This window comes from Stegodyphus dumicola, chromosome 5 (assembly GCF_044657685.1).
Source record: "Stegodyphus dumicola isolate Sdum_Otavi_A_Nest chromosome 5, ASM4465768v1".
NCBI lineage: Eukaryota > Metazoa > Arthropoda > Arachnida > Araneae > Eresidae > Stegodyphus > Stegodyphus dumicola.
The window spans coordinates 58907439-58935034 of NC_140772.1; the positions used below are offsets into that span (position 1 = coordinate 58907439).

Here is a 27596-nt window from a genome sequence, read left to right on the forward strand (position 1 = left end):
ATCGAACATTTGTGCAATTAGAAATTGTGATTTTGTTTTTGAAAACCTGTTTATAAAGTTAACAATAATGATAATGTAAAAAAATAATTAAACATAAATCTAATAAATTATATTTGCAAAACTGTTGTTCATATTCTTAAACTATGAATTAAGTGAAAATTAAAAAGTATTAAAATTAATAAATTATTTTGTAAAATCCTACTAAGTAAACAAATAAATAACAATTAGATTAAATTCTTATTTTCATGTTTACTTATTATTTGCATTGTGATTGTGTTTTACACTGTATACTACAGAGGAAAATGTAAGGAGATTCATAAAGACACCTATTCGTCTAAGGGGTGTCGATGCAGAGAAAAAGTTGATAATCTCTTAGAGTAAGTTAAGTAGAGAAAGATAAATTAAATACTTAATTAAATAGAGCAGATATGTCCTTCTCTACTTAATTAAAAAGTAAGTCCAAAATTATAGTGATTGACGCTAGATTTTGAAATGAGTCTCATGTGTGGCAAACTTATGTGGAAAATGGACTAAAATGAAATTTTAAATCAGTTATCACTAATTCTAATAGCATATTAATTAAAATAATTCATTCAATCGAATCAATTAATTTTTAAAAAATATTAATAAGTTATTATTATGTTTTGTATTTAACTCCAATAAAATTTTTAATATTTTAAACTTGTGTCAACAACATTGTTCTTTATAATATCGCATTACATGGGTAAGCAGCTTCTGTGCTATTTGTGAACACCAGTAAAGAATTTTTCTATAACGTCGAGATTGCAATAGTATTTTCACTCATAAGGAATATCCCTTTCGAAGCATGCATCCTCCTTTACTTAGCGGTTACATCAGATACTGATAGCTAATATTTTCCTAAGATCAACACCAAAGTTTAAAATTTAATCATACAGTCACTAGTAGTTTAAATTAACGTAATAATTTATAACTCGGTAAATTTACGCTTCCTCATTAATTAAATGAATATTTTGAAATGTACATTACACCATGTAATATGAAATTACGCAACTAGTTTTGAAATAAATGGCTAAAGTAAACTGCTTTTCACATACAGTCAATTAATGTCCTAATTATAACATATTTATGAATATATATGTAGGGATAGACATGTATAGAATATTTTCAAAGGATACATGCTTTAGGTATTTAATTACGGACACCAGACATGCGCTTTTAATTGCAAAGATTCTCAGGTGAAGACAGATAGTTTATGAAAACCTTTTCAAAATAATTAGGAGGAAAATTAAATCTAACTTTTCCAAAACTTTTGGTAAAGCAATAACATAAATTAGTAAATTATTTCTTTCTCTATTAAGATAGGCGGAATTTTGTATATTGTTCTGCGCAAAGTTAGTAGAGATAGGTGTAACTGATATTTTATCAGATCAATTGAATCTTTAATAACGAATGCTACAATAGAAAAGAGTTAAATGGGATTCATAATAATAGGAAAGAGTTAAATGCGCAAACAAAAAGCTTCTGGTTTGCACTTGCTCACTAAATTTGTGTCCAGAAATCTAAAAGTTATCTTTTTTTAACGAATTCGTTCTGTATTATCACGAAAATGTTTTACTTACAGGTATAGAGCACTTTATATTTAATATCCTGAAGCAAAAGCTTTTTACTGGAAAACTTTAGACTGTACCGAAGCCATTCATATATGTAGATTTCACATTTTAGGAATGCTTCTAAGTGTGATAATTAAAATACTTCGCAAAATAATTCTTTACCCTATTTTTCAAATATTTGTGACTAGACGTGTAGGATTAGAGCTCACAAAATTAAATAACTTTTCCATCTTTAAATATATTTTTACATATATCTATACTAACTGATTTGGTATATGCAAATATATCTTTAATAAAACTGAGCTTTGTAGTTAATAATTGCAGATAAGGTAAGATATAGAGATTCATTTAGTTTTACAAACCAGCTAATTTATATTAGTTATTTTACTGCCTTTCTCGTTTCCCATTTTCCTGCCTTAGGCCCACCAGCGGCCGAGCGGTAACGTCGCTGAACACTGGTAGTTCGGTCCGAGGTTCGAATCCCGCGAACGGGCTGGCTGCATGGGCGTTTTCGTGGTTTTCCCCATGTGTAACGTGTATACGAGCCAGTTTCCCTTAGAAAGTCCTCCACGAAGGCATCCCTCCTCTTAGGCAGATAGCCCTCGTGTGCTTTGCCATAATTAAATACACCAATACACCCATTTTCCTGCCAGAATGTAAATTTCTAGTTAGCGGTAGAAAGGCGACAGTATTTAAACGAAGATATTTAGAGGGTTGAATCGCAGCGTGTTCCGCCTACTGAAAGCCACGTTGCTAATTGATTCTTTTGACAGCAGTATTCTGTGGCGTTGCGTTATTCTCGCTGTTAGGCTTGTCACGACGACTTTAGGTTCGAACCAACTTGTACATTTCTCTATCTATGTAGGGGGTAACTTACATTTACTTAGTTAAGTCAAATTCATTATTTTTTTTTTATTTAAGCCATAAATGCTGGATGTTCTGTATGCATAAGCAGTATCTTCTGCTAAACTTTTATGTGAGTTAGATATCACTAATAATAAACTTTTATGTAAATATTGTATGGTACTTTACAAGGTATAATCATAATTCATTTTTAATCTTATTTAAGTGTTTTCGTACATTGGATGCTACCAAAGAATGCGAGACTCTACAAGGTAAAATGTAAAAAATGACAATAAAATTATTTTATGTAATATTTCTTCATATCGAAGAGCAAAATTGATCAAATATAATTTAATGATTTTAGTAATGTTTGTAATCAAGTAATTAAACTTCCATAAACTTTAGGTATATAGAATAAGGTTCTGGGAAGTATTGCAGATTCTTATTACCTGATTAAAAAACAAACTCATCTTTGATGATCTTAAAATCGACTTGGACCATATTTTTAAACTAATGAGCGTTTCTTAAACACTGCACTTCTTAGAGATGCTGCAATCATTTCAAAAGTCAAATCATTCCAGAAGGTAATTTTTGCAGACCATTTTCTACCCACATACTTAGAGTTCAACATTTTGTAATTTAGCTTGGATGCTGATATTTACTTATTTTCATACATGGCGTGACTTTCCTCCGTCGTCGCTTTCTATCTGATTCGTACAGGATAAAATGCCCCCTCCTTCTTTACCTTATTTTTTTTTACCGTTCCTAGAGTTTCACCTGCTATCCCGTCTACATTGCATTACAGAACATGATCAGAACACTTAATAATAATGTTTAAAAGTGACAGAATGAGTTATATGCATTCAGGTTATGAAGTTGTACATGTGTCCTAACAGAGGACCTTAATAAGTTAGATAAGTCAAGTGACTTCTGCGACTGAATTTTCTTATCTAACTTATTAAGGTTCTCTGTTAGGACACATGTACAACTTCATAACCCGAATGCATATAACTCGTTTTGTCACTTTTAAACATTATTATTAAGTGTTCTGATCATGTTCTGTAATGCAATGTAGTTTCGAATGTATTATAAGTTCGTGTAGAGTGTTTTCATTTGGCAGTCCAAGCAAAAGTTCCCTGTTATCCGATTATCAGCCGCATTCTGATGTTCCTTTTCTTTCTGAACATGCAAATTCTAGTTAATAGTACTGAATTTTTCTTTCTCCAACTTGTGAGAATCTGTTAATACATACACAATTCTTTGTTAGCATTTAGCGAATTAGTTAAAAAGCTTTAGAAAAGAAATATTTTAATTTAATAATTTAAATCCGTTCTAGAAAATGGTTTCAAAGTTTTCGATATGACAATCATGAACCATGTTTATAGCATATAAATGAATTGTATGTTTGAGACATGAGCGAAAATTCATTCTTTAAAAGTGCCCAACTGGTGATTTAGTTCAGTATTTAAACCTAAAGCCTTCCATGAAATAAGAAGATTCGTTCTATTCTTGCGTGTACTGATGATGCGGCTAGCATAAAGAAGAAAATACTACTGGTAAAATGCTCAGAGGTTGGTCCAAATCATTACGGTTGAGAAAAATAGTTCGCATGATTGTAACTCATTGTAGATTTAAAGAAAACCTCTAATTAGAAAAATTTGGAGAAGCAATCATATCAGCATTAAGTACTGTCATGGACACTTTGTGCAGAAAATAGGATGTGAAATGATTATTGTAATACGAATAGTTATAAGTAAATAATAGTATAGTTTATTTGTAAGTATATATTTTTGTATACTTTTTCTTCTTATGCAACTTCGAATTTGCAAATACATAAGCATATTCATACAATTTGGGAATTCATTTTCTTCATTCCATTAAAGGATTAAGGAACCCTAAAATCTTACTGAAATTCTAGGAAGCCAAACATTGAACAATTTGGAATCCTAGACTTAACTGAAAACGAAAACAGAAAACTCAGTTATATGAACAACCAAAATATTAAAATGAGTTATATTTGGCTAAGCCTAAAACACTTTCTCTCTCTCTTTTTTTTTTTTTTTTTTTTGACAGGAATAAAGTAACGAAATTATCCTTTTTTTACGTAGATCCTGAAACTAAATTACTAATCTTATTTATGTTTTTATTGGGCGAACCTAAGGACTACTGCGTTTCATTAATATCATAATTTATACATATTTCATAAATTCTGTAGGCATGCTTACATGTAGCATTTTCATCTAAATTAATTTAATAGCTTCCTCCAAAAGATATAGTGCACTGTTTCATATTTTGCATATCTTAAATTAACGATAAAATTTACAGCGTCTAAAAAATTCAACAATAAATCTAAACTGTGCTAAAAATAAACATAAGCTATCCCAATAATTCCATATGCGTGGAATTCAAATAATTTCTGTTTTACTCATTCCTCTTCATTTTAAGAATTTTCTTTAAGAATGTTACTTGTGGATATTTAAATCAAGAAAATACACTTGCAACTTCCTTGCACATTTGTCTCAAGAAATCAGAGATAGGGAAAATAACTGGAAGATCTACATATTCCAGTTGTGCCGTCAAAAATGGAATAGAGCTTAGCAGATAACCTTTGTGACCTCTGCCCGACCTTATCCAAGCCACGCTTTTACGTTTGCGTCACTGCTGATATACTGTTGATAAGGAAAAACAGCATTTAAAGGAAAGAAGATTTTGATAAACGGGGATTTTTTATACGCAAACCCGTATTATCTGCTATCATTTAAAGCGAGTTTATATTAGTAAAATATGGCCTGCTGAAAAAGTAGATTAACTGCAATTAGTTATGTGAAGAAACTAGTATTTATGTTTAAATAGATCTTAACTATGTGATTAAATTTGCATATTCTAAATGATCTTAACTTCCCTTAGTATTGTGCTGTGTGTTGTAACCAATGAGACATGCCTGCGAGATAAAAATTTTCGAAATATAATCAATGTAAACTAAACCAATTGTTTTGCATGCCTCATTATAAATTCCCATTGATTATTTTATGTTTCAATCTAATAAGGTAATTGAAATTGTATAAAAATCATATACAGCCTTAAAAATGCATTAGGAGCATATGCTGTGGCATAATGAAAAATAAATGATTTTTTAGTAAAAATTCTTCTTTTATGTAAGGTTTATTCTCTTTCATTAGCATAAGCTATCTTTTTAATTTGACTATCTGCTTGTCATGCTTTGAAGTAAGCATGGTGAAACTGAAGAAAGATCCGGATATAGTTCAAATAAAAATGATCAAATCATTGAACTTCATGAATGAAGTCGTATTTTTATAACGATCTTCTCAAATAGAGTTTTCTGTATGCAATATCTATGTAAATATTCAACGTATAAACGTTAAGTAAATAGTTCAGGTTTGAAAAGCGAGCAATGGATTTCTTGAAATCAGTAGACAGAGCAAAGTGCTTCAAAAATAGAAAAGGGGTTTTCCGTTATTTTACTTCATACACATACATGCATATATATATACATATATATAAGTAAAAGTAGTAAAAAAATTTATAAACCGAATGAACAAGCTAGTCAAAAATAGTGCTTTTAGCTGATAATTTTTTAAATTAATTAAAAGAAGAAAGGAAGTTTGAAACCTAGTAAAAGTCGTTAAAAGCACTTGCAGTTTCCGATCAAAACTCCAGAAACACTTTGTAATTTGTATAAAACTGGCTTAAAGTTTATTCTATTGTCTCCATTAGTATTATTTCGAAATTTACTTCATTGAATATTTAATGAAAAAAGTTTGTTCTTATAAAATTAATATAATGTATTTATTTTGGTTTTATTCAGCTATAAATATCCATTTTCTTTGAAAACCATTCTGTTGTGAAATTCATTATTTTAAGGGTAAAGTGTTATAAAAAGTATGCTCCCGTTAACAAGTATCCTAAGAGACCGAAAAATCAAGACTGCATACTAAAAAAATTCGTTTTAACTGAGAACTCAAATTTTTGCGGAATAAATTTTTTACACACTAAACCCTGGATAGTATATAGGTATATACATAGTACAGTATATAATGCATGTCTTCATAAAAGACAGTACATTTCTACAATAATTACTGTACTGTAACTTGATAAAATGCCGTCACACATAATTGTTTGGTAAAACATTCCTGTATATTGCGCCGTCACTGACAGAAACGATAATGCCTGGTAACTTCACGGCTGACTGTATTCGTGGCTCTTGTAAACCTAGCATTCAATTTCTTAATGTGGCAAGAAAACGTTGTAAACTTTGTAACAAGACGTGTAACACTTCCTGGCGAGTGTGTGGATTGATGCTCTTCTACTCACTTCCTTCTGATGACATTTCTTGCACCTCAAGCACAACTGCTTGTACACTGCTCAAAAAAAAAAATGGGACAGTGCTATATCTCCCGTTCTACTGGGGTGATTCACGAAATTCAAATTGCGTTCTTCATGTCTCGAAAGCGCGACTTAGGATATATATTAGATTTATATATAGCACTATTCTAACATAGGTATTTTGACACAAAATCGGACTTTTTCTGAAATAACATACCAATTATTTTACATATTTCGATTCTACGACTCAAATTATGCCAGAATACCAAGTTTTGTAAAAATCGTACGAGTAGTTTTTAAATAATAGCTTTCAAAATTTTAGCTCCTCAATGTTAATTGAATTTGGCAAATATTTATTTATATCTCTTTTTTTATTAAACTTTTTTTATTTTTTCTCTCACATTTCGAAATTCAGGTTCATTCCAAATAAAATTTACCCATTTTTTGTGTTTTATTTTTTAAATTTCTATTTTTAAATAATTTTTATAAATTTTTCGAAAAAAATTTTGAATTATAACCTATGAAATTTTTACCATCATCTTAAAGTAGGTATATTTTTAAGCATATCTGCAAAAAATTAGACTTTTTTATTCAAAATTTTCTAAGATATACACAAATTTACATATTTTCGCGTTTTGAAATTTGGCATCTTTTTTTTTTGAGCGATAATAACGCCAAATATGGTCTATGGATTTTTGTTACACTGTATTGCCACAGCTATTTTTAACTTTAAATTTCAAGCAAATTTTACGGAGAATTAATTATATGACATTTTTTCCCTCAATGATGCGTAATAAATATTTATTAATACTATATGAAAAGCTATTTTTTTAAATAAATTTTTTAATATTTTTTTTTTAAATTTCTCTCTATCTTTTTTTTTTTTTAGTCCAAAGGGATTTGAATCCCGAAGGACTATTAGTTTCGTTTTGGCATTTTGCGTCGGACGGATAAATGTCGGTTCACTTTTCAAACTGTTGCCATAAAATGTTAGAGTCCTGCATTATATTTGAAGAAATTAAATAATGAATATCTGCGTAAATGTATGTATATTTCTCACATTGTCATAAAATAACGGTACATAGAGTCATCGAATTTTGAATAACGTAATCCTCCAACGAATATGAGCATGTGGAAGACCAAATTTGAAATTTGAAATTTGTTTTATGATCGATTTCCTATTTTTTAAAACTTTGACGAATTTTTGATTAACAAACTCAAGGATTTCAAAGCGAACAATGGCAACGTTGTGCAGAAAAAACATTTTTATCTCCAGCGCGTGAGTCTCTGTATCGGAAATTCTAAAGATATGCTCGTTTTAAAACTATTTTGCGATATTGCTGTTGCACTGGATCTTATGGTTTAAGTGCGAAAGTGCGAGGAACATGATATTTAATAAAGAAAGGTAACACACAAAATGTTAAAAAACGCCCTTTTGGACGTAATTTAAAATCTAAAACATTTCAGATTTTTTTTTTTTTTTTTTTTTTTTTTAAATAAGTGTAAATTTTTGTAAGAGTAAATTTTTACCTTCGGCGTTTTATCGTCTGCTACTTTACTTCGTTTAAATCGAATTGTCTAAAACTGAGAATTTTCGTTTGATGTTTATTTGAATTTTATGACATTACCTGCACAATTTATTTCTAAACAAACTGATGCTTTTGAAGTGGCTGAAAGAGCGGCTGGTACTATCATCCATATTTTTAAAGCACAGTATATTTTTATAGAAACATAAGATTTAGAATAATCATTTTTATAAAAGTCAAATTATGATATAAATATACAACCCTCTAGAGACTGAATTAATGGAAGTTCTATGGTTATGTAGAAATGATCTGCAGCTACTTAATCGCTGGATAAGTCAGCAGATTTCGTGGACAAGTAAGAATAATTATATAAACGACACCCAACATTCTGAATTCAATTAACAACGAGGATACGATGTTTATTAAATGAATTCAAGAAGTTTTAAAACATAAAAAATCAACTCATTTTTTATCCTAAAATGTATTTTTGTGCGTAGCGTATTTTCATTATTCTAATTTAAAATTCTAATTTAGAATGTAATTGTCAAGAACTGATTCCTAATCATCAGTAATATAATAAGTAATTATTACGGTTATTAATAAATCCTTCTTATAAAGTAATTGCAAATATTTCAAAAAACTTTCTGTCTGAATGCAAATATTTTTAATTTTATATTAATCAAGATTGCACACGATATTATTTATTTGCACTTCAATTCTTAACGTCAGTTCTAGTAGAAGTTACAAATCAATTATATTTAATTAAGAATGGGATTGGATTGAATTTTTTAATTATGGCAAAGCACACGAGGGCTATCTGCCTAAAGGGAGGGATGCCTTCGTGGAGGCCTTTCTAAGGGAAACTGGCTCGTATACACGTTACACATCGGGAAAACCACGAAAACACCCATGCAACCAGCCCGTTCGCGGGATTCGAACCTCGGACCGAACTACCAGTGATCAGTGTCTTTACCGCTCGGCCGTTTGTGGGCCTCTATGAAATGGAAGGCGATAACTTTATTTAAAATGATTGTCAGAAATACCAAAATATTTCGAAAAGTTGGATACTTTTTAATATAATTTCAGAATGCTTAAAGAAAAAGAGAAGAAAAATAAATTTTTTCGTAAAATATAGTATTTGTATTTTTTTAAATTTAAAACTTTTCAATGTTATGATAGCCCACCAGCGGCCGAGCGGTAAAATCGCTGAACACTGGTAGTTCGGTCCGAGGTTCGAATCCCGCGAACGGGCTGGCTGCATGGGCGTTTTCGTGGTTTTCCCCATGTGTAACGTGTATACGAGCCAGTTTCCCTTAGAAAGTCCTCCACGAAGGCATCCCCCCTCTTAGGCAGATAGCCCTCGAGGCTTTGCCATAATCACACACACACAGACAATGTTATGATATTTGATTCTTGCGATTTCAAAAATAAAATATTTGACTAAAATATGAATAACATTTTAAGAAACCAAATGTAGGATAAAATTGTGTAAAGCAATGGGCACAATGATAAAACTGTTTAAAGCAGTGTATGCAAGTCATCCTAAGTTAAAATGTCGGTTATACATCTCTCTTATTTATATATATCTTTTCCGAACGGAACATTGAAAGGCGTGTAAAACTGTGCTTTACTGTATTTTCTCTTTTAATATAGTATGCAGTTTTCAAACTCATCGTAGTCTGGATTACAAAGTATTCTAACGAAAGAAACGCAGTTCAAATAAATAAAATCAAATTCTGGAAAATTGATATTAATAAATATATTTAAAATGCTCAGTTCGAAGGAATAAATAGAAAGTCCTCCACGAAGGCATCCCTCCTCTTAGGCAGATAGCCCTCGAGGCTTTGCCATAATTACACACACACTCGAAGGAATAAATAGAAAATTTTAAAACAATTATCTGAAGAGACACTGCAACACAAACAATTAAAATAAAAGTATAAAAATTTAAAAATTACATAAAATAATAACTATGACGAAAAATATATATAAAAAAAACTATTTGAAAAAAAAAAAAAATAAAATAAATAAACGCTGCACCTTTATTTACGCAGTTCGAATAGGTAAATAGAAATTTTTAAAAGAGTTATTCGAAAAAAAAAAAAAAAAAAGTGCAACTGAAACAATTAAAATGAAATTCGGAAAAGAAAAAATTACTTAAAATAATAAGTTATAATTAAAAATATAATATAAAGAATATTATTTGGAAAAACGGAACGATGGTGACTTTTTTTCCTCTTACGGGAAAGGAAACTAGATTGCCATACATTAAGAAGTTCGCCAAGTGAAGGATTCTTGGCGCAAACTGACAAAAAAGTGCCAACATAAATTTGTGAATTTCTCCGTAAATTTCGCTCCAAATTTTACAAAATTTCATATTTAGGTGTAATTTGAGTCGCACAATCGAAATATGTAAAACAATTGGTATGTTATTTCAGAAAAAGTCCGATTTTATGTCAAAATACCTATGTTAGAATAGTGCTATATATAAATCTAATATATATCCTAAGTCGCGCTTTCGAGACATGAAGAACGCAATTTGAATTTTGTCAATCGGCCCAGTAGATCGGGAGATATAGGACTGTCCTTTTTTTTTTTTTTTTTTTTTTTTTTTTTTTTTTGAGCAGTGTACATCAGATTCTACTGAAGAACACTCGGCAACGTCGTCATCTGCACTAACAAACTTCTCAAAACTAACACCAGGGATGACGACGTCCTGTAAATTATTCCATTTGTCAAGTGGGGGGATATCTTAATTATATCTAATTCATCAAGAAGGATTAGCATCTTTATGTCTCCAGGCTGTGATGAAACGTTTCTGTACGTGCTGCGATGACACAGATTTCTAAATGTGGATATAGCTTTTATTGTATGAAGCACTACAAGTTGGCTTTTATCCCTCCTTTTTAACAGCGCGAACTGCATCTCTTCATAATAGCAACAAAAATTAGATTTTGTCATAAGAACAATTAATGCACTATTCCAAACGCTTAATATGACTTAATTATTAAGTTCAGATCATATTATAGTGCAAATATTTTTTGGAATAAAGTGAGGTTTAGGCAGAAGTTCAAATTTAGTGGCCAGCTGGCACTAACAGGTTCCTTATTCACAATTTACAAACATATAAAAGTAAAACACCGAGCTCAAGGAGCCGAGTAATAGAGTGGGCTTATACACAGATTTCCAAAAATTAAGAAAAAATGACAAAAGTCGCGATAACTCGTTCAAAAATAAATCAAACTGTATAAAATTTTAATATGTTGTCAAAGAAGGGTTGTTGAGTAAATCTGTAGTGTGCAAATCGGACGTGCTGTAGTAGGAATGCGTCATCTGCGATGAGTATAAAATTGCATGTTTTTTATACTCATTGCAGATGAGTATAAAATTCATCTGCGATGAGTATAAAAATAAGAAAAAATGACAAAAGTCGCGATAACTCGTTCAAAAATAAATCAACCTGTATAAAATTTTAATATGTTGTCAAAGAAGGGTTATTGAGTAAATCTGTAGTGTGCAAATCGGAGGTGCTGTAGTAGGAATGCGTCATCTGCGATGAGTATAAAACTGCATGTTTGAGAGAAAGCCTATAAATTTCGTTTTGATACTGAGATAAGAAAACTGGTATAGTCAATTCGTAATAATGACCTCCAGGCATCATTTGCCCGAAGAACTGCGATGCAGAGCTGTTGGGAGACTAGAAGAGGACAAAGTCAAACAAAAGTAGCCAGATGGCTAAATGTGAGTCCTTTGTTCGTGCGTAGACTTTATAAATTCCTAACCACAGATTCGGCAACCAAGAAAGATTGCCAACCGCTACGACGAGCGCCAATGACCGATATATGTTGTAATGCGCACGAAGGAGTAGAACCGCATCTCCGATTCAACTCAGATCCTCCCTTGCTGGAGCCACCAAAAGGTTGGTGTCAGCGAGAACTGTGCCTAGAAGACTTCTCGAAGGAGGTTTGTAAGCTAGTCGACCAGCCATTTGTAATCTGCTCAAATTACGTCATAGAAGCGAACGTTTGAGGTGAGCACATCGACATATCCACTGGATGGCTGATAAGTGGAAGGTTGTGTTGCTATGGAGAAGTCCAGATTTAGCATCTAAAGCAATAATAGGCATAATTTGATTTGGAGAGAATCTGGAACCCATTATCATCCATCAAACATCCTTGAAAGAGATACATGCGGAGGAAGCAGTGTCTGTGTATGGGTGGTAGCTCTTTGGGTGGACGTACAGGCTTCCATGTCTTTCCACAAGGAATTGTGAATGCTCTGGCCTGTAGTGATGGCATTCTTGATGCTCATGTGCGGACTTATGGTGGCTTATAGGTGATAAGTGCCAGCTACAAGACGACAACGATAGACCGCACAGGGCTCGAGTCGTGGATGATTATCTTCAGCAGCAAACAACTCAGCGAATGAAATGGCCACGCTCGATCACCGGACCCTAATCCTATCGAACATGTTTGGAATGCTTTAAGAATACCTATAGCTGCTCTCAGTCCACGGTTTCAGGCCCTTGTAACAGCTTTGCAAGAAGAATGGCTTTCACTTCCCTCGGAAATGACAGACCGCATAATTGACAGCATCACACCTCGCTGTATGTGCTGAATTGCTTCTAGGGGAGATCAAGTTCAGTATGAAAGGCAGTTTTACTATACGAAACTAACACATCCGATCCGATCATTTTACACATATGTTAATTTCTACAACACCATACTTGTCTGGTTATTTTTTTATGTAATGCCATAGCTTACTATGTCTTGTATACTATAATTAATTGTCATTAAATTCGCCTTGCAACGTTTTGAGTAACCGACATTTATATGATTTTTCCTTAATTAATGATAACGGGTGCATAATTATATAGTTTTGGTGCTTACGATTTCAACCAAAGAGGTAGGTGCACAACTAAATATAGCAGTCCCATATGCAAACAAATGTCTTCTTAAATACATTTTACAATCCGCTTTGGGAAAAAGAGGTCTGTCCGTACGTACAGATGTCGTGCAAAAGCATGGTTCAAATGGATTCAAGAACGGTGAAAATAGATATCTTCGTTTAAATATGACATCCGAAATTTTTCCCTGTTGTAATACTTTCTTTACTTCGTACAAGGAAGTAAAACGAACATCTGAACACAGAATTTCATTTGTTGATTAAAATTCATTGTTGACACGATGATCGTGATTGTCGAGCAATGTTACTCTTGTTGGCTATGTCTCAAAAATAAAATGCAGTTTGTAAGACTAGTAGAGAACTAGACTAGTAGAGAAACGACAGGAAAAAATATGAACAGATTTGAAAATTTTTACTAATTGGAAAACTCTAATGATGCAACGGACTAGAAAACAATACTAACTCAAATTCGCTTTAAACAGTAAAACTTTCTATAGGATCATGTACATCTCTGCCGGAACTTTATATTGTCCATGTGAAACGAATGCTCGCCTTATGGGAGTTCGTGTTAAGAGGAGAGTTTACTGTAGTAAGTTTTATATTGCTCTACATGTTTCTTTGGTGTTCGTATTTTCCGTAAAGTTATGTAGAAGAATAAACTGAACAATATTTTCACAGAAAGAGGTTTAGTCCACCTGGTGGTTTAGAGATCTAACGGCAGAGTTTAGGTGTATTTCTCTATGTATTTATTTATAAATAAATTTATTCTTCTCTGCAACAGCTTTTGCAAAATCTAATAAAGAATTTCAGAACAGTCTGAAAGTTAATGCAGCATTCTCCGAAATCTAATAATCTCAGGTATTTCCTCTTAAATCAACTCCTTCGCAACAACTCAAAAAGCTTACGAATACTTTCTCGTTATGAAGTCAAGACTGTGGTAAAAATAAAGTTGTGTCTTTGGTTGCCAAGGAAACAGAAATGTAGTTTCGTAAGGTAAACTATGGGAAAGAACCAGAAATATCATATTTGTCTTTTTTGGGGGGGAGAGAAAGAAATAGATGTTGCTTAATAGTAGAAAGAAAGTTAAAAGATCTTCTTCTTAAAGGTAAAAGTTCTAAGAGATGAGGTTCCTAAGTTCCAACGACGTGATTTGAAAAGATAGATTTTTCCATGTGGAAACAATACACCTAGAATGAAATAAGAACACCACAGATTAACAAAGAGCAATAAACGATAATTTATTATTTCTGAAAATAGAAGAATAACATACTATAAGATGTAAAGTTTTAATAATTATGTCATATATTTATACAGTTCTTTATTTTTGGAAAAAATTATGAAAACATTATTTTGAATGTAACGCAGAAATACGAATAATGGGTTTGAATGTTCAACAGTATGTTTCCCGTGTTTAGTGAAATTTCTTTGAAAATCAGATACAAAGTACTGTTTGTTTCTATTAGATTTTTCATTTTGCTTTCATTTATTATATATAATTTTAAAATTTGCAATATTTCCTCATTTTCCGTAATTGCTATAAATTTATGAAAACTATTTTACTTAATCTTCTCCTTAATTTACTCAAATTTGTCGCATTTTTAGGTAATATTTTGTTTGGGCATTTTAATTTTTTATAAATTTTATATCAAAATCTTCAAAAAAAATATAATTCGGATAGAGTAGACTTTAAGGTACCACTTGTATTATGGCAAAGTTGTTGTTTGATTTATCGCCAAGTTGTTGTTTCATTTATGGTAGCTTGAGTAGTTGAATGTTATGGAAACCCTACTGTGACGTAATCGGGTGCATGATTCTGGGAAATTTTGAATCATGGGATGTTTTGTAAGCGTTTTCTTGTGTGTGTTGGTGTGATTCTTTAGACGGTAGAATGACCAAATGTAATAAGATTAATTTTAAGTTTCTGTACGATTTTAAGCGAAAGGGGAAAAGAGCTTTAATTGACTGGTGTGTAAATGAAGGTTTACTTAGTACCATCATAAGTGTCCTGTATGTAGGAAGGATATGCGTCTAGTCGAACGTAAAAAAACCCTTTAGATGGATTTGAATGGGTTTCTAGGAAGAAAGGTTCAGTGGTTCACTATGTGAAGCGTTCGATCAGAAAGAGTACCTGGTTTGAAAATAGTCATTTGAGTATGATTGATATTTTGATTTTTACGTGACTCTGGGTGTACGAAGCGAACTCGAAAATCATGGTAAGTGAATATTTGCTTTCGGTAGTGCTTAAATGTATAACATGTTTTTCCTTTTTTATGTTATTTTATTGTTTGGTTTAAAATGTATTTTATTGAGATTATGTATTTTTTTGTTTGCCTCTATTGTAGAATTTGGCGCTCCTTTGACTTTTTAAGTGAAAATATATCGATGTGTACATGGACAAAGTAAAGGGAGTGCGCAATGAAAGTTTGTGCAAATCTGGGATTATTTTTAGGTGAAAATAGGTCGACGTGTACATGGATAAAGTCAAAGGAGTGCGCAATGCCATTTTTGTGCAATTCGGGGATTTTTTTTAAAGTGAAAATAGGTCGACGTGTACACGGATACCGAGTTTGTGAAATTGTTTGTCTTACTATTTTGGCTTTGTGTAGCGGCGAGTTTTGGCTTCGCAAGCCAAAAGGAGTCAAAGAACTGCACAAATTCGGTATCCATGTACCGCCCAAAATCGCCAAGTTTCGCCAATAGGTACCCTAAACTATACTTTTACCTATAATTCTCTCTTTAAAGCATTTTCCATGAATAATTTTACGTGCTATATTCTGTTGCTTAAAAGTATATATATTATTTGGTAAAATGGCTTAGTATCAAGCAAAGCATACTTCTAGACGCAAGTATTTTCAAAATATATATTCCTTCTATAAGGTATTTTCTTCCTCCTTTCCGCATTCCTTCGTGGCGTAATTGGAAGGATACTCGATGCGTATTCGAGCGGTCTAGGGTTCGAGTCCCGGCGAGGGTAATGCTTTTTTTCATGGTTCCATTTTCAGGAAAAGTAATGACTCTACAGTTCAGGGATATCAGTTAAATCTCCAACACACACATATCAAATAATATTTAAACTTTTATATTGAACTGCTCTTTTTATATTTTTATTTTTAATATTAATAAAAACGAAGTGATTTCATTTCTGATGTACTCTTCAATCAACTTAATCTCTTAATCTACTCAGATTTTATGTTCTGATAACTTAAGCTGTTTACCATGCATTATGTTGCCAATAAAGTACATTACACGAATATAGTTAATATGAAGCAGAACATATTTTCATTTAAAAGTGTTCTTAAAATATCATAAATATTTATTGATTGGTATTACATATTTAGATGTGATCTCACACAGACATATCTCTTTTTCATGTACCTATTTTTTAAATAAATTGTGTTTTTACTTAGAACTCTAAATATATACATAGAAATTACATACATAGAGATTTTTTACATATTTTCTTTACATAGAACTCTAAATAAGGTTTATTTATTTGGGTTTTTAAAATACAAGTTTATAAATTTAATTTCTAATTGAAGAAAACTATAACTGAATAAATTAATATAATTTAGATTAACTTAAAATTGTCTTTCTTGCCATAAAGGAGTGTGTTTACAAAATTTAATAAGAAGCAAAGCAGTAGAAATTCGAAATCGTTTTAACTCTTGGCAAAATAAATTTTTTCTACATTTATTAAAATTCTTTCAATACGTAAATATGTTTTTCTAATAAAAATATACTTATGCCGGAATTATAATTTTCCAGTTACTCAAGAAAACATAATAAAATTCAGTTCAACAGCAATATCACAAAACAGTTTTAAAATGAGCATATCCCCTTTTGAATTTCAGATACAGAGACTCATGCGCTGGAGATAAAAATATTTTTTCTGTACAACGTTGCCATTGCTCGCTTTGAAATTGTTGAGTTTGTTAACCAAAAATTCGTTAAAGTGTTACGAGATATGAATTCGATAATAAAACAAATTTCAAATTCCAAATTTGGGTTTGAGATGACCATATTCGGTAGAAGATTACGTTATTCAAACTTTGATGGCTCTAGGTACCGTTGTTTTATCCCAATGCGAGAAACATGCAAAAATTTATGGAGATTCTTCATTCTTTATTTTCTTTTTATATAACACAGGGTGATAATACTTGGTGGCAACAATTCGAAAAGTGAACCGACATTTATAGTGAACCAGCGCAAAATGCCAAAACGAAATATTTAGTGCTTCAGGGAAAACTGACTGGACTAACAAATATGAAATATGCTGTTGTTGATTGTTATTTTGTTTGTTTGAAAGTAACATCAGCTAGTAAATTTTACTGTTGCAAGAGCGCTAGCGCCCTTTCATTTCGTCAAGCTTATAATAATTTGTAATTACCAATATGAATTTTCCGAGATCTATACCAGTTTTGGAGAAGAATTTCATGAAATTCGGATCCGAGGGTTTTCCTTTCCTCTTTTTCTTTCACCAGCGTTACGAAAGGACATTTGGCGCTATTATTTTAAAAGTTACCATGACGCAAAATACTACACATAACGTCTAAAGAACGTCTAGAGATTCAAACCAGGGCTAAGACTATGGAAACCACTCTCTAACACATTAAATACAGCTAGTTTTTAAAATTATCTTTATGCTCAGAAATATGTAACTTTTATATTTAATACTTTTATCTTAAACTTAAAAATAATAAATAAATAAAATAATATCTGCTATAAAGCTTTCGATTCACATTAAAACGTATTTTGTAAATTAAATTAAATTTCATCTGTGGTTGAGAATATAAATATGACGCTTAATATCTAAATCAATATAAAGGTATATATTTGACATACATAAAATATTTATATCATGCATACTTCATATTAATATGTTATTATTTATCGTATGTATTTGATACTTGACGTATTTGGTCTTTATTAATTATACTATACTTTTAATCTAAGTTTTGATATATGATATACGTATCTTAAAGATATGATACTATTTATGATATATCTGGTAAATAATTACCATTTTGTGTTATAATTAAATCATGGTACGCAATCAATAATTATTATCGAATACAGATGAAGTTATTAATGTATTTTCTAACTAAAAATGTAAGAGATTTTCCGGAAAGTCGAGTACTTTGTAATGCAATTCAGTGCTAGAAACTAGGGATTTGTTTAGAAAGCGCTTGGTACTAAAATATGCATGCATTTAACTGAGGAATAATACTTTTGAAAGATGTTTTCAAATGTAAAATTAGTAATGAAAGGAAGTTAATTTCAAAATTAGACATCAGTGTATGAAATAGTAAATCACTAAATGTTGAAAATGGGAGGAAAAAATATTTTCAAAGAAAAAGACGTTTTAATCAATTTAAATAAAAAGGCAACACTGTTACGTACATGTTATATAGCACGCTGTACAGTGAAAGTTCTTGCTCGCTGAACATCTTGGTCAAAGTAAGCTGTTTGACGAGTACTGTGCCTGCACTGAAAAATTTCTTATCCAGCCGTTATTTGCTTTAAAGGATGAACAACTAAGCTTCTGAACTAAGCTTTTTCACCAAGAATCGGACCCAAAATTGGGTTTTCCATAGAACGTTGCTGCAAAAACAACTTCAAAAGGACATCTAAATTTTTGTTTGTTGCTGACTTCATTGATTTTCTTGTAGAACTTCCATCTTCGTTTTCAAGCAGTAACGCGAAGTTTAAAAGCGTAGGTTGGCTCCTTTTAATGTCGGAAATAACTGACTTTTCAACACTACGTTCCCGTCTTAAATTTGTTCTTAAATTCTGAAAGGGATCCGGATAATCAGCAATTCGGATAACTAAAGTTGTAGAGCATATGTATACATGAAATAATTAAAATTATTTTTGAAAGACCATCCACAAGCAACTGGATACAAAAAAAAAATACAGAATATAAGACAAATGAATAAAGCAGTGTTTTTTTATATATGTTAACGTGAAAGACCGAAATTGGAGAATGTCGACTTTCGCCGGAGAATATCAACATTCACCAAATACGTAGGTGAAAGACCGAATATTTCAGTACATTCTTGTATATTCGGACCCTCACCGGCGTATGTCGACAATCACAGATATGCTCTGGTGAAAGTCGAAAGGAGAGGTCAAAAAGTGCCATAATAGTTTAAGTTGTTGCAATAAATAAGATTTGAATCACATAATTTAGTAAGTTCTTATTACTGTTATTTTATTTTCTCATTTAGAACGTACTGTATAATTAAGTAAGTTTTTAACTTCTATCATTTTCCTTTCTCATTTTGAATGTATTGTATGTTTTAGGTTCTTATGTTCTTAACATCTTATTTCAAATCTCAAATGCGTTTATTCGCGACTGAATTACGGAGAAGAAAAATTAATATTGTTATTTGTTCAACATTCACCATTAGTACATGGTGAATGTCGACATTGACCGATGTAAGTCAGAAATAAGAGTATTTTGAAAATATTTCGGACTGTGGTGTAGTGGCCGAAACCGCTATGCTAACCCTGGGTTGTGACATCAGGTTGAAAACAAAACACAGCATAATAAAATTTATTGAATGCTAAAAAAAATGGCTACATACAATTCTGCAGAGAAAAACCTATCTATTTCAAAAATCAAATTCTATACATTTTACGTGCGAGAGCAATTCGTGACTCTCGAGCTTGCGTTTTTAACATTGCCAACGATTTAATTATTTTAATAAAGACTATTTTAATAACTATTAAAAACGTATTTTTAAGTTTAAAAAATAATAATTTTCAGCTTATGCTCACGAGACATCCTTGTCCATATAAATCTTCAGTCTCTTCTTCTTTTATGTAACCTTATCACAGGACATACACCAAGAGACTATGTGAATGTTGACATTCACCGGTGAAAGTCGACATTCTCCAGATCTCGGTGTTTCACCGTATCATATATATTACTTACAAACTATTGTTATTAAGTTTTCGCTTGTTTCATTACATTTTAAGTTTTCTTTTGAAAATAACTCAAATATTATTTTATTAAAATACTACTCATATTTTTGGATACATTTTGGACTACTCATCTTTTTGGATATTTTGGACACTCATATTTGGGACTTTTTAACACGTACTGAAGCATATTTTTGTCATAGATATCTCATAATTATTTCCGATTTAATTTTAAATAGTTGAAGTTACATCTGCATGATGTGATATCACATATTGGATTACATTGAGATAATGCAATGTCCTCAAATATGTAGCATATTTGAGAAAATTTTATAGATAATTTAATTTTTGTTCGCTCCTTTTAAATTTAACGGATTTGAAATAATTTTACTAACCTTTGAGCAAAGAAAATTTGCCTTAAATTCCTACTGAAATTTAAAAATATTGTTGTGCAAAGACAGTGAATTCTAAATAAATCTGCTCAACCTATTATCCCTCTGTGAAGCCGTGTATATCAATATGATACTAAAAGGCAAGACAGTTGGTGGAAACTTATCAGTTGCGTAATATAGGAATTCCAAAAACCTCACGTCCATCGCATTTTGAAGTGTTACCATTGGATGAAAGAGTTATTAAAATAAATAAATAATTAGTAAAATATTTAGATTTCTAAGAATAACCAATGCTCTTAGTGAAAGTAATTCAGATCTAACAGTGCTGTTTTGAAATGATACCATGTAGAAGTGCAGAGGATGCACAGTTGTTAACAAATATAACAACAAAAGAGGAACGATGAGGTTACCTCAAAAACATGCATTAGAGAAAACAGTATTTATGTTTACATTATTTTAAAATTTTGAAAATAAATTATACTAAATTTAAAACTCTTCAAATTTAATTTAATTTTTTTAAAAATTAAAAATTTTAAACGAATTTAATTCTTTTCCCTCACGGAAGAAAAGTAGTTCTTATCAGAACGCACTTGGAATCGACAGAGTTTTTTTCAAAATCTACGCTAAACGGAAATTACACTTTTGCCTGATCTTAATTTTTACATCGACGTGATTCTTTCCCAATTATAAAAAAACATATATTAATAAGCGTTAGTTCATGCACATATAATGTAACACAATTTAAAATGTGCATACATGTTTTATATCACTCTGTATTAACGACCAAAAATTAGTATGACAAACATTTATATTTTTGAGACTGTCCTACCAATTAAATCCTAATATTAAATGTTAAAGCAAAGGAATGTGAACTAAAAGAAATTGCAATTTATTACAGCTCAAAATTTATAGACTTGGATATATACTTTATTGGGACAACTATCACAGTATTATTACAGATAGTGGATTATTATACATAGTGAAAGCTAAGACAAATTTAATTCTTGTCTTAAAATGAAATGGCACACCTGAACTAAGTAAACCACAGCTATTAGTTTAAACTGAAACATGTTTTATTGCATTCAAAAAAGAATGGACCTCTCTCTGTAAAAGCTCTTTTGGATTCTACCAAACATTGCAATTGTTTTTCGCCGGAAATCTTGTGGTTGGTAGCTGCTCTCTTATCTGTTTATATATGAAGAGAAATTACTTCAGATTCTTAATTTGAGCATTTTGCATCTCCTGAAAAGTTTGAACATGTTAACATTCAGTGAAAAATAATTTTAAAAAGCCTATTTAAATAGTAAATTTATATAAAACGGTTTAGAGAGTAGACTTTATTTTTATATATGTGTATAAAATATAAGCTCCTCTTTACATATATATATATATATATATACCGACTTACAGGCTGTATAAATTTACTCTGAATGTGCGGTACCTAGTTATTAGCTAAAATTGAAATAAAAAGATAAATTGCCATACAATAAAGAATATACTACTAAAACTATTACGCTTGAACAAAAGAAGATTAACAATTTATTCCGTATTTTTCTCTTCTTTATAATAGTCATTCTCTTGAAAAGCTGTTCTGGAATTACGAAGATTGTGCTATTTTTTCCCTTTCCTGTTATTTGAAAGAATTAGCTCGCTTATGTGCGTTAAAATCTTAGAGCATATATGTCTTTTATTCTTTCTATAACAATATTCTGCATTCGTGACTTACCAATATATAATTTAATTTGTTTATTTATGAATTTAAATAAATTTAGTTCAAAAATATGCATACAAATGTTAGAGATGCGCAGATCTTCAACACAGAGAGCATCGCAATGTTTGGCGACAAAATTTCAATTCATTTGGCGACACACCGCACTGCAAAGGAAAGCAACCCCTCTTCTCTTTAGACCGCTGCACGTCGATGCCGGCTCACTCTGTAGAATGCTCTAGCACTGCGTTCACTGGCCCTTGTCCGTTTTGTAACGGGACATTAGTCGTCAAGTTTGTCCAATAAGATGTAATATACACGTGGGACAACTATTTTGTGGTTCGATATCTTGCAATTCTCCTGACATTTCTTAACAGTTTCATCATAGAATTTTATGATATTCTCATTCAGTAGTCTTAGATATGAAATAGCTGGGAAAAATAAATTCCAAAAACTATCCTGGCATTCTTTGTTAAGGAACATAACACTTGTCGCTTTGTGTTCCACAGCAATTGGACAGAATGTGCCATATTTACTTCAGCATAGTTTGAAGTATATAGGATTGTGAAAACTATTCTACTGGAGGAACGTTAACTTGGTGAGTGAAAATTTGACTCTTTTAGGGAATTTTAAATTTTAAAAGAGATATTTGTACAATTCACCTTGTGCTAATGACAACACATTCAGTATCATTCATATCGTTTACCTTTGGGATGTTTCACGTAATAATTTCATTGAAAATTAAATACTAGGACGATTTTTTTCTTGTCTTTAAATGAATCGACCCATCTGAACTGAGTAAAGCGCAAATATTACTTTATACTGAAATACATTTTATTGCATTCAGAAAAGAACGTACTCTCTCTATATCAACTCTTTTAGATTCTTTGAAATACTGTAATGTTTCTCCTCCGAACTTCACTGGAATCTTATTGCCGATAGCGTAGTTTTCTTAGTCCATGATAAATTGCTAAAGTTTCAGCGAGAAATAATTATAAATAATTTCATGTAAGCAGTTTACGAATCATAGGTAAACCGGTATAACACACTGAGACATGAATATTACATAAAGGAATAGGCTAGGGTGAATTTTAAGTGCACATAGATGTAAATGCTTTAGTTAGAAAGATAATTCCAATTTCACATTAAAGAATACTTCAGTGTTTAGGAATTCTTAACTGAGTTAATTTTTAGTTTTCTCTAATTAGACTCACGTTAGCATATATCATAGAAAATGTAAAGATGTGCGTTTATAACGTAATAAGAAAACATTTGTTTGGCCACAAGTAAAATTATCAGCAATGAATATGATACTTTTAATAATCCGCCATTATAAATGCAGGTATCAGATGTTACAACTGAAAGAAGATGTTACGGTTTTTCTGTGGGAAACACTGGAAATAGAAACAATTTCAGCTGAATTATTATTCTTTCGTTCGTGTAGGATGTTCTACATGTCTCATTTTAACACGTAAGCAAAATAGGAGATTAAAAAATGTGTTTTTCTAAACTTGAAACGCATTAGAAATAGCTACATATTCGTATGATTTTTATCAGTTAGGATTTCATTAAATTAAAATTGAGATTTGAAACGTAAAATTTACATTTCACGTTTTATCAATTTTTTTATCTCAATTGGTACATGTACTTCTATTTTAGATTTTCATACGTATAAGCGGGTGTAAAAAAAGCTCTTTGATCTAAGTAAAATAAATTATCGACTTTAAAAAAAATGTACTTGGTCAATGATCTACATTAATGCACATGTGTGTCATTTGTGGAAGCAGGCGTTTTTATAGAAATTAGTATATGAGATTAGGTCTTTAAAAATGAATTTTTGAAATCTACATTTTTGGAATGTACTGTAGTGTCCAGATAAATAATAATGATTTTATTTTCTATGCACTGTACGCTCATTGCGAGTCATTAAGTATTCAAGTAGTATGTGTATATATATAATTATATATATATATTTTCAAAAGAATAAATTGAATAAATATATATATATATATATATATAATTATATATTTATATAATATATATATCTTCAAAGATATATAATTATATATATATATATATATAATTATATATCTTTGAAGCACAGCTTTAGCTCCAAATGAAACATCGTTTAGAAAGTTATTGCCATGTGTATTAGTTTTTTCTCAAGTCCCTAAACATAGCCGTATTTTTTAATAAAATGTGATTATTTTGTGTGATACTGTATATATTGCGTATCTGTGAGAAAGCTGCATTTATTTTCTGTAAATGAGAAACGTTTTGATGAGAATTTTTAATTTAAATGTTAAATCGTTTTTTTCTTTATACTTTAGCATTGATTTCAGTAAACCATTAAATACTGTAGTACGTTTAAAGTGTGTAACCAACACCCTTTTGAAATAATAAGAATAAACGTTATTGTAATATTTCTATTATGAATGAGAATTCATACTAATGCATTTAAAATATCTTATGATGGACTCAGTTATTAGACGTTCCATAAATTGCGCAAATGTTTAGAATATAGTAAAGCACTTAAAAGTGCATAAAATCTAAACTTCGGTTTTCTCTTCTATACACACACTAGTTCAGTAATGAAGAATGACGCATACTATATGTCAATTGTTAGTTTTTCAGCTGCCGGTTATTTTGCCGATGTTATCCAAGATGAGCCTTTCAAAGACGTCTCTGGTGAATTCGCCACTGATCCATCGATTTACTTTCTTTTGTTTGAGCTTTCTTCACGTAATGTTCAACTTTGCATAACTTCATAAATAGACCTCACAAGGTGCGAAGTCACAAAGCTTTCTAGACTATTCCTGATCTCCACCTCGAAGGAATATCACACACCCATCTCATTTCTCATGAAGCAAGTTAACTGTGTTACATTATCCGCAGCAGGTCGTCCTGTCTCACTAAAAACAAATACTTGCGTATCACTCATATGTTTCATACGGGCACTGCTATCCCTATAAACAGCACTAAACCATCTCTGCATCTTTCTCTTATTTTTCAATGATTTTTTTATATCCAGGATGCGTTATTTCTCAAAAAACCGCTCCATGACATCTACAAAAACGACAAATGCGCTGTTAAGCGAAATTATAGTATATAACGAAAAGAAGTGCTAATAATCTTCAAATAAAACTATGTCGCATAATTAAAAAACTACAGCCTTTAAGAAACACCTTACATTTTTAAAAATATGGACAATATTGTTTCAAATATAAAACATTACTGTATTTAATTAATAATATGTCTTTTTATTAAGATATGTGTTTTCTAAATACTTACTACACATATTTAGCATTTAGAAAACATATATATATATATATATATTAAGCATTTAGAAAACTTATATATATGTTTCTAAATGAACATATCTAACATATATATATATATATATATATATATATATATATGTTTACGAAAAATATAAATATTCGTATTTCAAAAACATTATGAAAACATATATTGACAATGTTCTAGTTATCTCTTATTTAATCATCCATTCCTTTGGTCAAGACATTCAAGGAAGAGTCGTATCACGTGCGTGCAACGTACAATGAATGAAGTTTGCTTTTAAAAAGTATTAGCATAAGCTCTGTGGAAGAAATTCGTAAAGCAGCAGAATCCGAGAAATCACTATTCGTCATATATTGCAAACGAAATTGAAACGGCTTTCGACCATGCAATTTGAGCAAAAAACTGAGCTTGTTCGATCAGAAATCGATTCCTTAAAAAGGTAATCGTACTTACCAGATTTTGTTTAATTTTATGATTCTACTTATCCTCATATTAACGCGGGTACACGATGTGAACGTTTTTAGATAATCCAAACTACCCAAAACGACTGGATAGCAAATCTATGTAAGATATCCAAAGAAGGATTCTATCAGTGCTTCAAGGATTATCAAGAGTTTTAGAGCAGATATATGTGATTTTCGACTGATGTTACTTCCAAGATTAGGAGATAACAATTTTTTTTTGCATTTCAAATCCAGTTACTGTATATGAATTCCCTGCGATATGTTTGAATATACAATAATACACAATAATATGTTGCATACACAATAATATGTAAGAAGGAACAAATTTAACCTAGTTAATGAATGATGCAAATCTATGCTAGAACGTGCAGTTAACCAGGTATAAGTGATAAGAAAAATTAATAACAAAAATCTAAGCATGTAGTTAGTATTTTCTCTCTCTTTCTATAAAGAACTTTGAAATATCGATGGCGTAGAAACGTAGATAAGCATAGAATGTAGAATGTGAATGTAGAGTGTTGAATCCGTACTGAACAGCAAGCTGCAGCCGAAGCAGATTAAATCTTCATTTTTGTTTCAGTCAACATGTTGCGTTCACAAACAACCTTGGTACACTACTTGGGCTATTTCAATATTTTTACACTTTTAATAGATACAAATTTAGCCGAGATGTAGGAAGCAAGTGCCTTTTGTTAAGAAAGAAATCTTCATTTTTAGATTTCAATGAATTTTGATTGGAAAATTTAATACTGCTGTAAAGTTATTATTAACTTGGCTGTTTAAATTTTAGTTCTATTTACATCAGTGTTATGCAATCGTCATATGGCATGGATTAATCCCGGAATGACGTAGTGCAGAAGAATATTACTATTTTCCTAAAAGAGAGCTGGAAATTAAGCATTAAGAGGCTATTGTTAACTATAATTTATCTTTTACATATTTTAGCTTAAAAATATACACACATATAAAGAATAAAAGTAAAATAAATTGAAAAATAAAGGATAAAAGTAGAGTTCTAGTAAACCTGTAGCTTATATATAAAACAGGCTTATACGTATACCTTGCACAAAAGACATACATATTCATACAGTTTAACTGAGACCTGAATTTTGCTCTTCTTTTCGTAACCTTTGAACAGTAGAATAAATTATACTTGCGATTTTGCACTGCCTTGAAGCTTGAGAAACACATGCCTGTATTAAATAGCCCAAATTTCGTTCAGACATCAATTAAAATTACAATGCTCAGTTACAAATTTAATAATTTCAAAATTGTAGAAAAAATGTTTATTATTCAGTTCGAACTAGAAGGAAAAACTAATTCAGTCAAAGAGGCAGTGGATGAATCTCTATATAATTCATTCCAGTGGAGATTTATTTCATTCCAACTTTATTGCTTGAAGAATGACTTAGGAAGTGCCTTTGGGATATTAACTTGAAGGTTTGTAGATTGTTTTGCCAACCAATAAGCCTTTTCATTTCCTTCAATTAAGCAGTGCAAGTTTTAGATGTTCGTATTAGGTCACTTTTGAACGAAATAAGTAGTTTATTCTCACACTAGTGGAAATTTAAAATGGTATAATTGTCATAAACAAA

The 27596-nt window shown here is 30.8% G+C and overlaps 1 protein-coding gene across 3 annotated transcripts in view; it reads left to right on the top strand.

Moving 5' to 3' along the window:
* The first annotated feature begins 22448 nt into the window (after window positions 1-22448).
* LOC118186602 (uncharacterized) overlaps window positions 22449-27596 on the top strand; it is a 570669-nt gene continuing 565521 nt past the window's right edge. For all 3 annotated transcript variants that reach the window (XM_085816679.1, XM_085816680.1, XM_085816681.1), the window contains exon 1: window positions 22449-22832. The gene's annotated coding sequence lies outside the window, so the exon portion shown is untranslated. The remainder of the gene's footprint in view (window positions 22833-27596) is intronic.